The sequence below is a fragment of the Hemicordylus capensis genome, chromosome 16 (assembly GCF_027244095.1).
Source record: "Hemicordylus capensis ecotype Gifberg chromosome 16, rHemCap1.1.pri, whole genome shotgun sequence".
Taxonomy (NCBI): domain Eukaryota; kingdom Metazoa; phylum Chordata; class Lepidosauria; order Squamata; family Cordylidae; genus Hemicordylus; species Hemicordylus capensis.
Window position 1 is genome coordinate 14,882,585 of NC_069672.1, and position 13,529 is coordinate 14,896,113.

General features: G+C 45.1%; 1 protein-coding gene across 4 annotated transcripts in view; it reads right to left on the minus strand.

Moving 5' to 3' along the window:
• CASZ1 (castor zinc finger 1) overlaps positions 1-13,430 on the minus strand; it is a 375,530-nt gene extending 362,100 nt beyond the window's left edge. For 2 of the 4 annotated variants that reach the window (XM_053281214.1, XM_053281206.1), the window contains exons 1-2: positions 12,850-13,430; positions 9,026-9,111 (exon numbers count right to left, since the gene is read on the minus strand). The gene's annotated coding sequence lies outside the window, so the exon portion shown is untranslated. Of the gene's footprint in view, positions 1-9,025; positions 9,112-11,427; positions 11,838-12,849 lie in introns of those variants that run through there. The other 2 variants (XM_053281208.1, XM_053281207.1) reach the window with 2 other exon arrangements.
• Between the last annotated feature and the right edge of the window lie 99 nt (positions 13,431-13,529).

A 13,529-nucleotide genomic window follows, 5' to 3' on the forward strand; every position in this document is an offset into this window, starting at 1 on the left:
AATACGACATCCTAGCTCTATATTGCAGCGATTAAATTCAAAACAAGGCATTGAAAATGTGAACGGCACCCTGCTATCCGTGTAGGGACTGCGGTGTTACAACACAGGAAGTATGGAAGCACACCTCCGAGATACGATGTGATTCCGTTGTAGGGTCCAACAAAGTGCCCAAGTGAGGGATGCTCGAGAGAGGATCCCTTTGTATACTGCAAAGCCCCAGGAATGGTTGGCAATATGCATCTGTATACAAAGGGCAGTCAGACACCTAGAAGATTTCACACAGGGCTTTTAAAGCCCTTTAGCTTGCATCTCCTCTGGAATGGAGGGTGTGCATTCACATATTGGGCAGATTTATCCCCAAATTCCCTGAGAGCTATCAGGGAACACTTCACTCGCAGTTTGGGTTTTTCACTGCACTAGTTTGTTAGAGTGCAGCCCTAACTATATCTATCTATCTATCTATCTATCTATCTATCTATCTATCTATCTATCTATCTATTCACTTTTTGCTTTGGGTTTTGGGGATAAAATTGAGTTTGCAGTAAAGCCTTGCAGAAAACTCAGCGTAAAGCCTGCTGAGTGGAGGACTCCCTAGCACTGCCTGCAGGATCGAAGTGCTAGGCCACCCAGTGGCAAGCACGGAGGACAGAAATGCTCCCGTATTATTTATACATTTCATGCATGCCAGCAAATCCTACTTTCAATGGAAGATATTATCTAGTAGTTACATGCAATCAGAGGTAACAGCATCTATTAATTAGTATAGCTGAAAGATACATTTCAGCCACTTTCCAGGTGAAAAGTTGACTGGATAAGAGAGGAAATTGCTTCTGAATGTAGCCAGTGTGGAGGAGCTATCCACATGCCTATCTGGGAGAGTCATGGCCAGGGGAAAAGTCTACACATGGGGGTTCCCAGTCCATAGTAAGCTGGTGATGTCCACCTGCTTCCATGCACAGAATTCTGCTTTCAGCTGATGTTGGGAAGTGCCAGAGGGATGGTGCTTCTGAAGGCGTGTGGAGAGCAGAATTCTGCCTGCATGGTGTGGATGGACATTTCTATGAGGGTGGTGTGGGGAAGAACAACACCAGCACAGGCTTCTGAGGCCACCAGATGCCAGACTTTCAAATAAGTCCACAAACGGGGGTGTAGCTATAATTGAGCGAATGGGTTCAAATAACCTGGCTCCCCCAGCTCCTGAGCCCCCCCCCCCACTCTCCCTATTTTCTTCATTATCTCCCTTACTCCACGGGCCCACCGGGTAGAGTGGTGAACACAGGTCCCCTCTCCCCCAGCGATGCCTCTGTCCACAAATATTTTCATTAGCTTAACTGGGCACACATACACTATGTTAGTGTATGTATGTAAACCAGATGATATTTATGGAAAACCATCAACCTGAAAGAAACAAGTTATCTTTCCTACATGGCCTCCAGGAAGCCATTCTTATCTTTCTCAGGTGACCCAGGTGAGAGGGTTACCTATTTGCAAGCCTGGAATAGGCCCTAATGTGTTCCCAATCTAGAACACCAGGCAATTCTGATAAAGCAGAAAGAGGCTGCTTTATGAGCCCAAGAGTGTCCATTTCGTGAGTCAGTTATGAGCCGGAAAGGTGCATTAATGTTTGAGTCAGTTCCAGGTGGAATATTTGGGGACTGATCCAAGCCGAGGAGTATTCCTATTGCCTCGTTTAGCAGTGTTTTGCCACTGAAGCCTCATTAGGATGCTCTCCCTTTCATAAATTTCAGTGTCCTCTAGTGTTTCCCAGCAATCACTTTGTCTAATATTGGGATATTAAAAGAAATATGGAAAGATTTTAAGAGACTTATTAAAACGCAATTAGCAATGTGCACAACTTAAGCAGCAAGCTTATTTTCCCTCTTGGGGAGCAGGGGAAGGGAAGGGAAGGAAATAATTCCCACAAGCTGATTGTCTTGAAAGCCAGGCATCTTCCAGAGATCATAAAGCTGCCAATCAAGGACTTTATCAAATATGGAAATTCTCATCCTTTATGTTTTATAGCCCCCTCAGTGAACGTTAAAAACTTATTATGAAGCTCTCAATGCAGCAGCAGCAACTTCCTAAATCTGCATCCATAACTGCAGCAATCAGACTCCTTTTCTGTGAGAGCAAACAGTGAGTTTAGTCTGTTGATCTTTCTGAGGGCCAGCATCTTCCACGATGTGACTAACGCAGCATGAAATGTATATGCGACTTTTTATTTTGGAAAGGACATTGCAAATTTCATGACACAGACGCTTTGGATCTGTAGAAGAGAACAGCGTATTCCTTCCACTGTTCCAGAATTAGGCAAAAGGGTCCACCACCATGGGTAGTCATACTACAGATAACACTGCCCCCTCATGTCCAAAGTGCAAAATTTCACCAGACTTAGCAAAACAGTGTGATAGGCAGGAATACCAGAGATCTTGGTTCTCTCTTTGGAAATTCTGGCGTTATTGAGCTGGGGATATGCTTTAAAGTGGGTGGGACTCTGTTACCAAAGAGGGGGTGATCTATAAGTGAACTAGCATAGCCCAGTCCACAGGAGTATCAATTGTGTGAACTGCCCTAGTGTCTGTAACACAATACTTTGTGAGACATGTGCTTGTGGTGAATATACACTTTGGGGAATATATAAACCTACTGTGAGGCTCTTTGGGACAGGGAACCCTTTTAAAATGTATGTACTGTATACACCATTTTGTGAACATTTTGTTGAAAAGCGGTATAACAATATCATAATAAATAAATGGTCATACAGATTGTGACTGTGTGAATGCAGCCAAGATATAGTTGGCACAACAAACAGCTGAACTGTCCATGCCACTGATTTAAGAGCATTAGTGCACTATACATCTATGCGCTTGAGATTTGTGCAGAATTTTGTTGGATACCCAACAAGATTAACCCAACCAAGGAAGTTCCACCAAGCAAGTTTCATGCTTCTTTGCACTGACTCCAAAGAAAAATGCCAGCCCTATTGCTTGTGGGTGACTTCATCTTTTCCCACTGGCAGGAGAAAGTGAGCCATCCAGGAAGCACTGACAAATCTCCTCAGACAACCCAAGGACCAAGCGGTGAAAGAGACCAGTGCCCCAGGGTGATGTGACTTGGTCTCTTAGTGAAATATTCTTTTATTGGGCAGAATACAAAATGCTACCGGAGACAAATGCTAGGAAACATCTCCCTTGACTGGCATGCATTAAGAACACAGCAGCTCTGAATAAAGCCAGAGAGAGGATATGAGTTCTTATTGAGAGCTGGTGTAGTGTAGTATAGTTAAGTGACTGAGCTACAAATCAGGAACATAAGAACAGCCCTGCTGGATCAGGCCCAAGGCCCATCTAGTCCAGCATCCTGTTTCGCACAGTGGCCCACCAGATGCTGCTGGAAGCCAGAAGCAGGAGTTGAGGACGTGCCCTCTCTCCTGCCATTACTTCCCTGCAACTGGTACTCAGAGGCATCCTGCCAAGGAAGACCTTGGCTCAAATCTTGCTTTCCCATTAACTTATAAAAAGGCCTGAGGCAAGCCGCTTTCAGCTTGCCATTTGTAATATGTAGATAATACTGGCCTACATTTCAGGATTGTTGTAAAGCAATGGTTTTGGTTTGAACTGGCTTTATGTCATAAACACCATGCTGACCATGCAAATGGCATCTGCAAATGCATGGAGACCGTGTGCGTGCTGGTGCTGTGTGAGGGCTGTTGGGGAGAGCATCACAGCAGCAGGAAGCTACATAGAGCCGTGGATGAGCAGATAAGGACCTGATGTACTCACTTTTAAATGTCCTGCTTGCCACCCCTCCAGCGCCACACTCAAACAGCCAAACTGGTTTGGCAGCAACCCAAACCGGTTCGGCCTTGAACCAGAGCATGAACCTTGGTTTGTGCACATCTCTACTATACAGTAACTTGGCTATGTAGTATTGTGAAATAGTTGTGTGATCCATGATTGGCTGTGATCACTAAAGGAAGTGGGAAAGCAATGGCTGCAAAACGTGGGGAGACAGGGAGTGAAAAAGATACAGTGAGGGGTTTGGGGAGGGCATTTCAAGCCTCTCTCCTTTTATCTTGAATTTATTTGCAGTGAAAATTTGGCAGCACAGACCTACTGCCAGGGGGACTGTGCCTAATGTGATTGTTTCGCATTTCATGGCAAGTTTCTGAATCTTGGTTTCTACTGCCCCTAAAAGTGGCAGGGGGGGAAATCAACCCCTTCTTCTCCTTCTTACATGTGTTTAAGGATGACGTCCCCGAACGCACAAAGGCAGCTCCTCTTCCTTTGCCAGACACAGAGTCGGTCTCTTGCTGTGTGAGCTGGTTGAGCTCTAATCCTGGCTAGTTACACCTTGGCAGTTCCCCTCCAGGGGTCAGGCTTGCTCTTTGTATGGCTGCAACCTTCTTGCTGCACTTTTACACTTGGTTTGGAGGAATAAGTGGGGGTTGAAAGCAACCACTCTGCTCCGCCAAACAGGATGGGGCAATCACCACAGTTAAAAAAACAAAAAACCAGCAGAATTTAATGGCTTCTGTAATCTGATTCTAAGAAGGATGCTGAAATTACCTCCTCTCACAAGAGCTGTGTTGGGAAGGCTGGAAAACAGAACTATTTACTATTCTGGAATATCTAACTTGGGAGAATTACAGACACTGTTCTCAGGCAAAAGGACTGTGTTGCAGCAGCTATGATTCTATGAGGCCATTCTCACAACCACCAAAAAGCGGGCTAAGAGAGCCGTGTGGCTCCCGGCAGCAAACTCCGCTAATTCCCCCTCCCCTTAGCCCAGGTTAGTGGAGTGAGTACTCCGCTAACCTGGGTTTTTTGGTCATGTGTCATCTGCAAGCAGCCTCCCTGGCTCGGTTTTTGGTCATCTGCAAGCTGCCTCCCAGGCTTGGGGGTCTCTTCTGGGGGGTCGCACGGCCCCCGATCCCCACAGCCCCCACCAGCTCCGTAACAGAGCCGGCAGTCGTGTGGGCGGCCGATCTAGCCTCCCAGGGCTTCCTGCCTGCTTGTCTGTGGGGAGAGCAGGCTAAGCTCGCTCTCCCCACAAACCCCCTAGAGGCAAGTCTCACTGATTGTGAGACTCGCCTCTATATGTGATTATGGGGCATTTTGTAAAGGATAGGGTGTTCATGCTACCATGACTGTTGGCTTCATTTTGAAATCCGGAGTTCTCAAAGTGTGAGACGGGTTTGAGGGGTTGTTGCTCAGGCTGATGTGAGCATGTGGCTGATTTCAGTGCCTAGCTATCATTTCACTTGGAAGCCATGTTCTTGTCATGGCTCAGACTTCTGACTCAGAAGAGTCAGAGCAGGAGGATTCGCCTGCTAGTGAGGGCTCAGAGGCACAGCAACAGGATTTGGCAGGGAGACCAGACTCTGGAGCTGAGGATTCAGAACAGCTGCCAGACATGATTTCTGATGCGGAGGAGCCTGGGATTTCACCTGTCTTGAGAAGACATTTCAAGAGGCAAGCTCAGTGGGAATCACACAGGTGCAGGAGATAACAAGAGAGGAAGCAGAAGTGCTGACTCAGGGAAGCGTGACTGGCTGCTGGTTCTCTTGAACCATATATAATTAGCAGTCTGTCAATTGCTCAGATGCTGTTAGCAATGTCGCTGACCCCAGTCCGTGTGCTATTCTGAATTCCTAACTTCCCCAAATTCCAGTTTGCCCTTGTTTATGCTTTCCTGCATTGTTCCGTTAATTCTTTGTTTCTGGTGTCCTTCGCTCTTTCATTCTTCGCTCTGTGTTTTCTTTTCAGTTATTACTCAGTTATCGTAGAGGGGGGTACCTAGTTCAGTTCAGGGGGAGTTAATTCATTTACTATTTTCCTTCGTGTAGCTTTGCTGCTACTGATGATAAAGTATTACAATGTCTTGCCTAAACAGTTTCCCCAGTGGCCCATCCCTGCTCCTGGATGAAGAACAACCTCTGGTGGAGAGATGTAAAAAAAGAAAACCCAAAACACCACCAGTGCCCCACCCCTGGATCCTTTCTAAAGTCTCCTGATCCCCAGCCACCACAGGATAATACCTAACCTCCCCCACCCCATCCTGCCCTTTATTGGGAAAACTAAGAGACATTTTATTCCTGCCCTCTTTGTTGATGCTGCAACAGCAGCAGCTACAAGTCCCCGAGTGCAAATGACTTTCTGGTTTTAATGGGAAAACAGCTGCGCTGGAAGAGCTCTACTGTCGCCTCCTGCTGTGGTAATTGCCAGCTCTTGTATGTTATTTAGACTGGGATCTTTTAGCTGCTTACATCTTGCTGTGCTGAGGGAGCTAATGGCTGGAGAAGATAGCATGTTTGCAGTATTCCCAGCAAGAGCTGCTTTGTGCCCCCTTCCACCCCTGTGGATATCACCCCCCACCCCGCAAGCTGGAATTGCTCACTTAGGCTGAAGTGCCCAAATGCCAACTCCAGATATATGGCTTTGGAATCTGGAATATAAGGGAGGAGACATTAAAAAAAATATTCACAGCTGACGTAGATTTTGACAAATCACTTTGAGAGCCGGAAAGACACTAACTGGATCTGTGGCAAGATGGGATTTGGACGCTGTAGCTCAATGAGAGAGCATCCATTTTGCATGGAGCTGGAGAGTTGCTGCCAGTTAGTGTAGGCAGTACTGAGTTGGATGGACCAGGGTCTGACTCAGTAGGAGGCAACTTCATATGTACCAGCAAAGTGTCATGCCAGAGAAATCAAACTAATTTTTAGCAGAATGGATTATTGTGGATAGAGTATTACCTGCGCACAGAATCTTCTTCAAGCCATTTCCTGATAGGACAACTTCTGGACAACTTTATTGTAACATTCACAAAGAAAACCCATTATTTATTTGGAAGAAAGCAAATTTAAAATTCAAATCTAGTTTGCTTCTCACACTGAAGTTTTTGCAAAATTTGGAAGTTTTTGTTTGTAAGGGCTAGGGAAATGTTGGTGGGTCAAAGTGCAAATAGACAGAAGCCATAGGAGAAAGTTAGGGAGCAGAAACTATCACCTGACCTCTGAACGGCTGTTCACAAGTCTGCATTTTCAGTCATGAGAACTAGGAACTTTAAACCAAACAAAAGTAAAGTGCACAGGCAAAGGAGGGGAAATTTGAATGCATCTTTCAGAAAACTCTTTCAAAAGACTAGATTTCAAGCAGGCCACACCCACATATCTATTTTTAAAAAAAAGACATAGTACAAATATGAGTTCAAATCCCCATTCAGCCATAATACTAGCTGGGTGACTCTGGGCCAGTCACTTCTCTCTCAGCCTAACCTACTTCACAGGGTTATTGTGAAAGAGAAACTCTAGTATGTAGTACACCGCTCTGGGCTCCTTGGAGGAAGAGCGGGATATAAATGTAAAAAATAAAATAAATAAATAAATAAATAAATATAAGAATAGACAAGAAAAGAAAGAAAATTTAGAGTTTAAAAAGGTGTATGGAGGGGTCACAGAGGCACAAACAGTATGTAGAGAGCATCCCTGTGAGATCATATCATAGCTAATACCTCTTCTCTCACATTATCACTGGGGACAATCCTATTTTTGTACATAATTAACAGAATCCTAAAGAAATTTTTCATTTCACCCATCTTTTCCTTCCTACAAACATTTAAATCATAGTATCTTATCAACAACTTAACAGAATGTTTCCTTTTCTTTGTGCCCTGACATCAGTGGTCCAGGTTGCTACCAAGCTAACTCTCGGAGAGGTATATGGTTATCCCTGCTTCATACAGACTGGGCTGCACTGAAGGTCAAACAGGCTATGCTCATGGGATACCTGTAGCTAACCTCCTTAGCACAAAGCTATATTTAGATGCCTATTAGTGCTCCTTTGCTACTCCATTGCAACCTTTATGAGGGCCAGCAGCTAATCGTTACACCGGCGTTTACTTGCTCACATGGGTGCATTTAACCTGGGGCAACAAATCATTATTGCACTGGGTTATGTATTGTGCTGGCGGGTGCATTTAGCTAAGCACACTTGGCGGCTACAGGAGCTGCTTTTGTTTATACCCCCAGAGGGCACACTCTGAACTCTTGCCATGGCATGAGGGTAGCTGGCAAAGCACCTCTTTACATGCCCAACAGTGCTGTTAGGCCAAGGGAAATCATTTCTGTTAATTGCCCAGCATAAAATTGCAGGTTCAAGGGACAGAGAGGAGAAGTGTGAAGGAGAGTGAAATTATAAGAGGAAAATTGTGAAAAGGACTCAGTGTTGTGCGAAACTTATGAAGTGTAATGCAACATGCAAACTGGAGTCTGTACATAAGACTACAGGCAGAACCCTGAAGGATCAGATCAAAGGTCCTTTTAATCTGGGATCATATTTCCCACAGGGTCGACCAGATGTGTCTGGGAAGCCTATAAATAGGGATGAAGGCAACAGCTCAGGTATACTGTCTCTAGATTTGGAGGTTCCACATAGTTGGAAGGTTTTTTAAAATGTCTCCCTTTTAGTTAATGGGGATATTCCCACGATCACTAGAAAGCGGGCTAAGGGAGCTTAGCCTGCTTTCCAGGGATCGTGGGAAACACCGGGCTTGCAGGTGAGCCCGGTGCTCCCAAGGCAGCTAGCCCGCCTAATTCCCCCTCCCCTTAAATGAGGTTAATGGAGTGAGCGCTCTGTTAACCTCATTTTTTTTGCTTGCGTGTTACCGTGGCATGTGGCGAAACATGAGTAGACCCCTGACTGGGCCCCAGGCTTGGGGGGTCTCTCCAGGATGGCCCGCACACTTGTTTCTGGGGGCCATGCAGCCCCCGATCCTCACAGCCCCCGCCACCTCCATGACGGAGCCAGCAGCCGTGTGGGCAGCCAGTCAGGCTACCCAGGGCTGCCTTTTGATTGTCTGCAGGGAGAGTGGGCTAAGCACTCTCAGAAGAAGAAGCTTTTCTTCTTCCCAGAAGAAGCTTTTCTCGCCGATCGTGAAAACAGCATCATCATTTTAATAGGTAGGAGACACACATGTACACACACACACTGAGTCTGCCCACTACTTCTGGCAAGATGCTTACCTGTGTGGAGCCTGCTCTTCAAAAATTTTGGTGTTTGGGTCTCTACAGAGGTCTTGGCTATCATCTTCATTAAACAAAGGTTGCTTCTGTCACAAATGAGAGGGAGAGAGAGAGAGAATGAGAATAATTCAATAGCCAGGTGATATGCAGCCACAGCTTTATGTGCCACAGCTCTTAGAACCTCAAGCCTAACTGTACAGTTTCCCCACCAAATTAACTTTTTTGGAATTGCTCAATCTGGCAGCATAATATATCTACAGTATTATTTACTAGTGTCTCTCATGTCACATCTGGACCTTAGATTTGTTAGTTTTAAATCCTGGAGTACTGTCTGCTAAGGTGCTTGATGTGCAGTGTCATGGTTTTTATTGTTTGTTAGCATTTTCTTGTAAGCTGCTCTAAGAGTGTATTTGGACTGCAGAGCAAGGCAAAAACAGATAAGTGTTCATGAAAGGAAATGAATCCACCATCGCTGATCTTCTCTGTTGTGAGCATTTTAGGGCATATCCCCAGTTCAAGCATTGTGATGGTGAGCACCAGGCCCACCTAGTGCCTTACACATGAATAAAGTACTGCCCCAGAATTTCCAGTGGCATCTGGGATTTCCATAATGGCAGACGTGCAGAGGTTTCTTAGCAGCCAAGTTCTTATACAAGGGACAGAGCCGGATTAACCTAGTAGCAAAAGTAGCATTTGCTTCGGGCCCCACATTTTTTAGGGCCCCAAACTAAATGTTTGCAAGCTTTTCTCCTATTCCTATAACCTACTCTTGTGTCTGGAGATCTCTCCTCCTCTCTGTTTCTGCAATCCACCCTAGGAGGGAAAAGAGCTGTTGTGGTCTTAGTGCTCACTGGTCACCCAGCCCTCGCAGTTTCATTCATTCCTGTTGAAGGGAAAGTTCGCTTTTCTGCCCAGGCAATGCTCCAAATGGTGAAAAGCCGGGGCTTGCAGCAGCCCGAAGGAAATAGCCTGTCCATAGCCTCTTGGAAATTTCTTGTCACGCTTACTTTAGGGCCCTTTTATAACATATGCTACAGGCCCCGCACTATCTTAATCCGGCCCTGACAAGGGATGACCTGTAGATAGGTTGTTTTACAACCACTGTGGAAGCAGAATAGTGTGTGGAAAGAGAAATTACTTCATTTGGCCCTCTTTCACCATTACAGCATCAACAGGCAGGGTTTTAAATCCTGGAGTACTGTCTGCTAAGGTGCTTGATGTGCAGTGTCATGGTTTTTATTGTTTGTTAGCATTTTCTTGTAAGCTGCTCTAAGAGTGTATTTGGACTGCAGAGCAAGGCAAAAACAGATAAGTGTTCATGAAAGGAAATGAATCCACCATCGCTGATCTTCTCTGTTGTGAGCATTTTAGGGCATATCCCCAGTTCAAGCATTGTGATGGTGAGCACCAGGCCCACCTAGTGCCTTACACATGAATAAAGTACTGCCCCAGAATTTCCAGTGGCATCTGGGATTTCCATAATGGCAGACATGCAGAGGTTTCTTAGCAGCCAAGTTCTTATACAAGGGACAGAGCCGGATTAACCTAGTAGCAAAAGTAGCATTTGCTTCGGGCCCCACATTTTTTAGGGCCCCAAACTAAATGTTTGCAAGCTTTTCTCCTATTCCTATAACCTACTCTTGTGTCTGGAGATCTCTCCTCCTCTCTGTTTCTGCAATCCACCCTAGGAGGGAAAAGAGCTGTTGTGGTCTTAGTGCTCACTGGTCACCCAGCCCTCGCAGTTTCATTCATTCCTGTTGAAGGGAAAGTTCGCTTTTCTGCCCAGGCAATGCTCCAAATGGTGAAAAGCTGGGGCTTGCAGCAGCCCGAAGGAAATAGCCTGTCCATAGCCTCTTGGAAATTTCTTGTCACGCTTACTTTAGGGCCCTTTTATAACATATGCTACAGGCCCCGCACTATCTTAATCCGGCCCTGACAAGGGATGACCTGTAGATAGGTTGTTTTACAACCACTGTGGAAGCAGAATAGTGTGTGGAAAGAGAAATTACTTCATTTGGCCCTCTTTCACCATTACAGCATCAACAGGCAGGGTTGATGCCATAACAGGCATCTATCAGAGATGAGCAACAACTCTTTAGAAAATCCCCAGCACAACAGTGGTTTGAAAGAAAACCTGCCAGCACATTACAAATGTCCCTGCCATCCATGGCTTTGCAACTAATGGGTCTGCTTTGATGGATGAGTCTATGATGAGGGGCTTATATCATTCTTAATCCAGATATTTTTATAATAATGTACAGAAATGCGCAAAGGCAGTTATCTGGGGACATAAAGAAGATTAATTTTTTTAAAAGTAACAGGGAGAGCTGTTAATTGATTGTTTTACAGTTTTGTCGCCATAAAGTACCAAATAGGAGGATTTATGGTATCCAGAGGGTTACCTTGCATCAGAAGATGTTTCAAGCAGTGGACTGGTTAGTTTCTTTGCAGAGTTGCTAAAGGTTTTGGAGGTAGGTTCGGCTGATAGCACACTCCTATGCTTGTTTACTCAGAAGTGAAACACACCATTTCCAGTGAGACTTACTCCTAGGTACAGGTGGATAGGATCATCATATTAAGCTATTTTTCTGCCCACCTCTTCTTGCCAAGCATCATCGCAGATAAGCATGTAAATAATCTTCCAAGCAGTTATGGGTACTATGAACTGTGGACTGAGGACTCCTCTTTTGCAGCACCTAAACGGCAGTATCCACAGCCCCTGCAGATCCAGCAAGCTCTGCCTCTGCCCTCACTGTGCTTGTTTGGTGACAAGTTAAAATGGCCTTTGTTTAAGATTTTTTTCTCACCAGTCTTCTTGTGTCTCTTATTCTTTCCTCACAGTAGTTTTGCTGCTTTTAAGGTATCAAATATTATTGCTGGTAAATTTGTTTTGTTTTACTATTAATTGCTATTTTATATTTGCTTTAGCGGCTCTGAGGATGCCTAATGTCTAAGGGTGGAAGATGTGCACAACTTCTTTACTAGCAAGCCCAGAAGGCCTCAGGCTAGGTGAGAGAACTAGGGGGACAATTTCGGTTTTGCAGAAGACTGTGTGAGTGGCCGGCCTGTACGATATCCTCTTAGAGTGAAGAATTCTAGATCCAAATGGACTAGAAACGAGATAGTCTATTGATAAGCAGTTCTCTTCGCCACACATCAATCTGTTTTATGCGCCGAACGTTTTCATTGCGTTGTTAGCAATACATAGTTGAGTTGATGAGGTCTGCTGTGTGGTATTGGTCTTACATATCCAGACAGGTGTCCAAGAGGCTGATGCTGTTGCTGGACTTTCCTGCATACCTACATAGCAATGAATCAATCAATCAATCAATTACATCACTATGCATTAAATTGGTTGCTGGTTTTATTTTGGCTTCATTTTGTCTCCCACCTCCTCCTGTTCTTCTTCTTCTTTGTTTCTTGCAGCTTCTTGCTTGCCTGTTTTGATGTTGTATTACAGCTAAATATTATTGTTACGTGTTTGTCTTGTACCCCTCCTGGAGTTGCTTATTTATGCAAGGCACAAATAAACAAAATAAACTATGCATTAAGTTGCCAACTCATTCTGCAGAGTCTAGGCAACTGTTACACTGTTTCTAGGTGACAATGGAAAACATTTAGTATTGATACACTTGAACATTATAGTATTGACATTTTAGACAGTTTAACTCGTCTTTTAATTTTTTTGCTGTGTTATGTGCTCCATTATGCACCTCGAGAACTGCCATGAATTTGTCTAGCTGTGTTCATAATTGTAACTTAGATTTACATGCGCATGTGTATATAAAATAGTAAAAGAGGTTATATAGGGTGGTTTTTTTTACCTGAATGCAGTTTGTTTTCACATTTATCGCTGTTTCTTCTCTTTTTTTATCTCAGCACATACGGTTCTGCATATTGCTTTATTAATACATATTCATTTATATCTGACTGGAAACCACTTTATGAAACCATGGGGTGGGGGTGTCTGAAAGTCTGGGTATACTTCTGGGACCCTAACAAGCTCCCACCCTAACTGAGGGAGGGTCCCCCTCAATCCTAAAGGTGTGGGGAAAAGCACTCTGCACTCGCTCTGAGGCACTCCGTTTTTGTGAGTTCACACGCCTAAGGGGCAGTGAAAAAGATCTCGAGGCTCACTGTTGAGGAGGAACATATCAGAAAACTGTTCACACAACTTCATAACTCTTTTGGCCTGACAGAAATTGACTAACTGCCCGAAACGCACCCCACAGCTCCGCCGCGCATGCGCGCTGCCCAAAGCCTCGCTTCACTTCCCTCACAGCGCAACGGCTTTTCCCGCTCTTTTCTAGCTCTTTCCCCTCCCCGACGCTCCTATGACGTAGTCTTCCCTGCTGGGCATGCGCAGTGTCAGCCAACCAGCCCCCTCCGAAACGTCGCTGCGGGGTCTTTTCTTCCCTCCTCCCCTGTCTTCTTATCTCATCGTATTTCCCCCACCCTCTCTCCATCTCGCATGCGCAGAACGGTTCTGAGCGGACGGCACCAT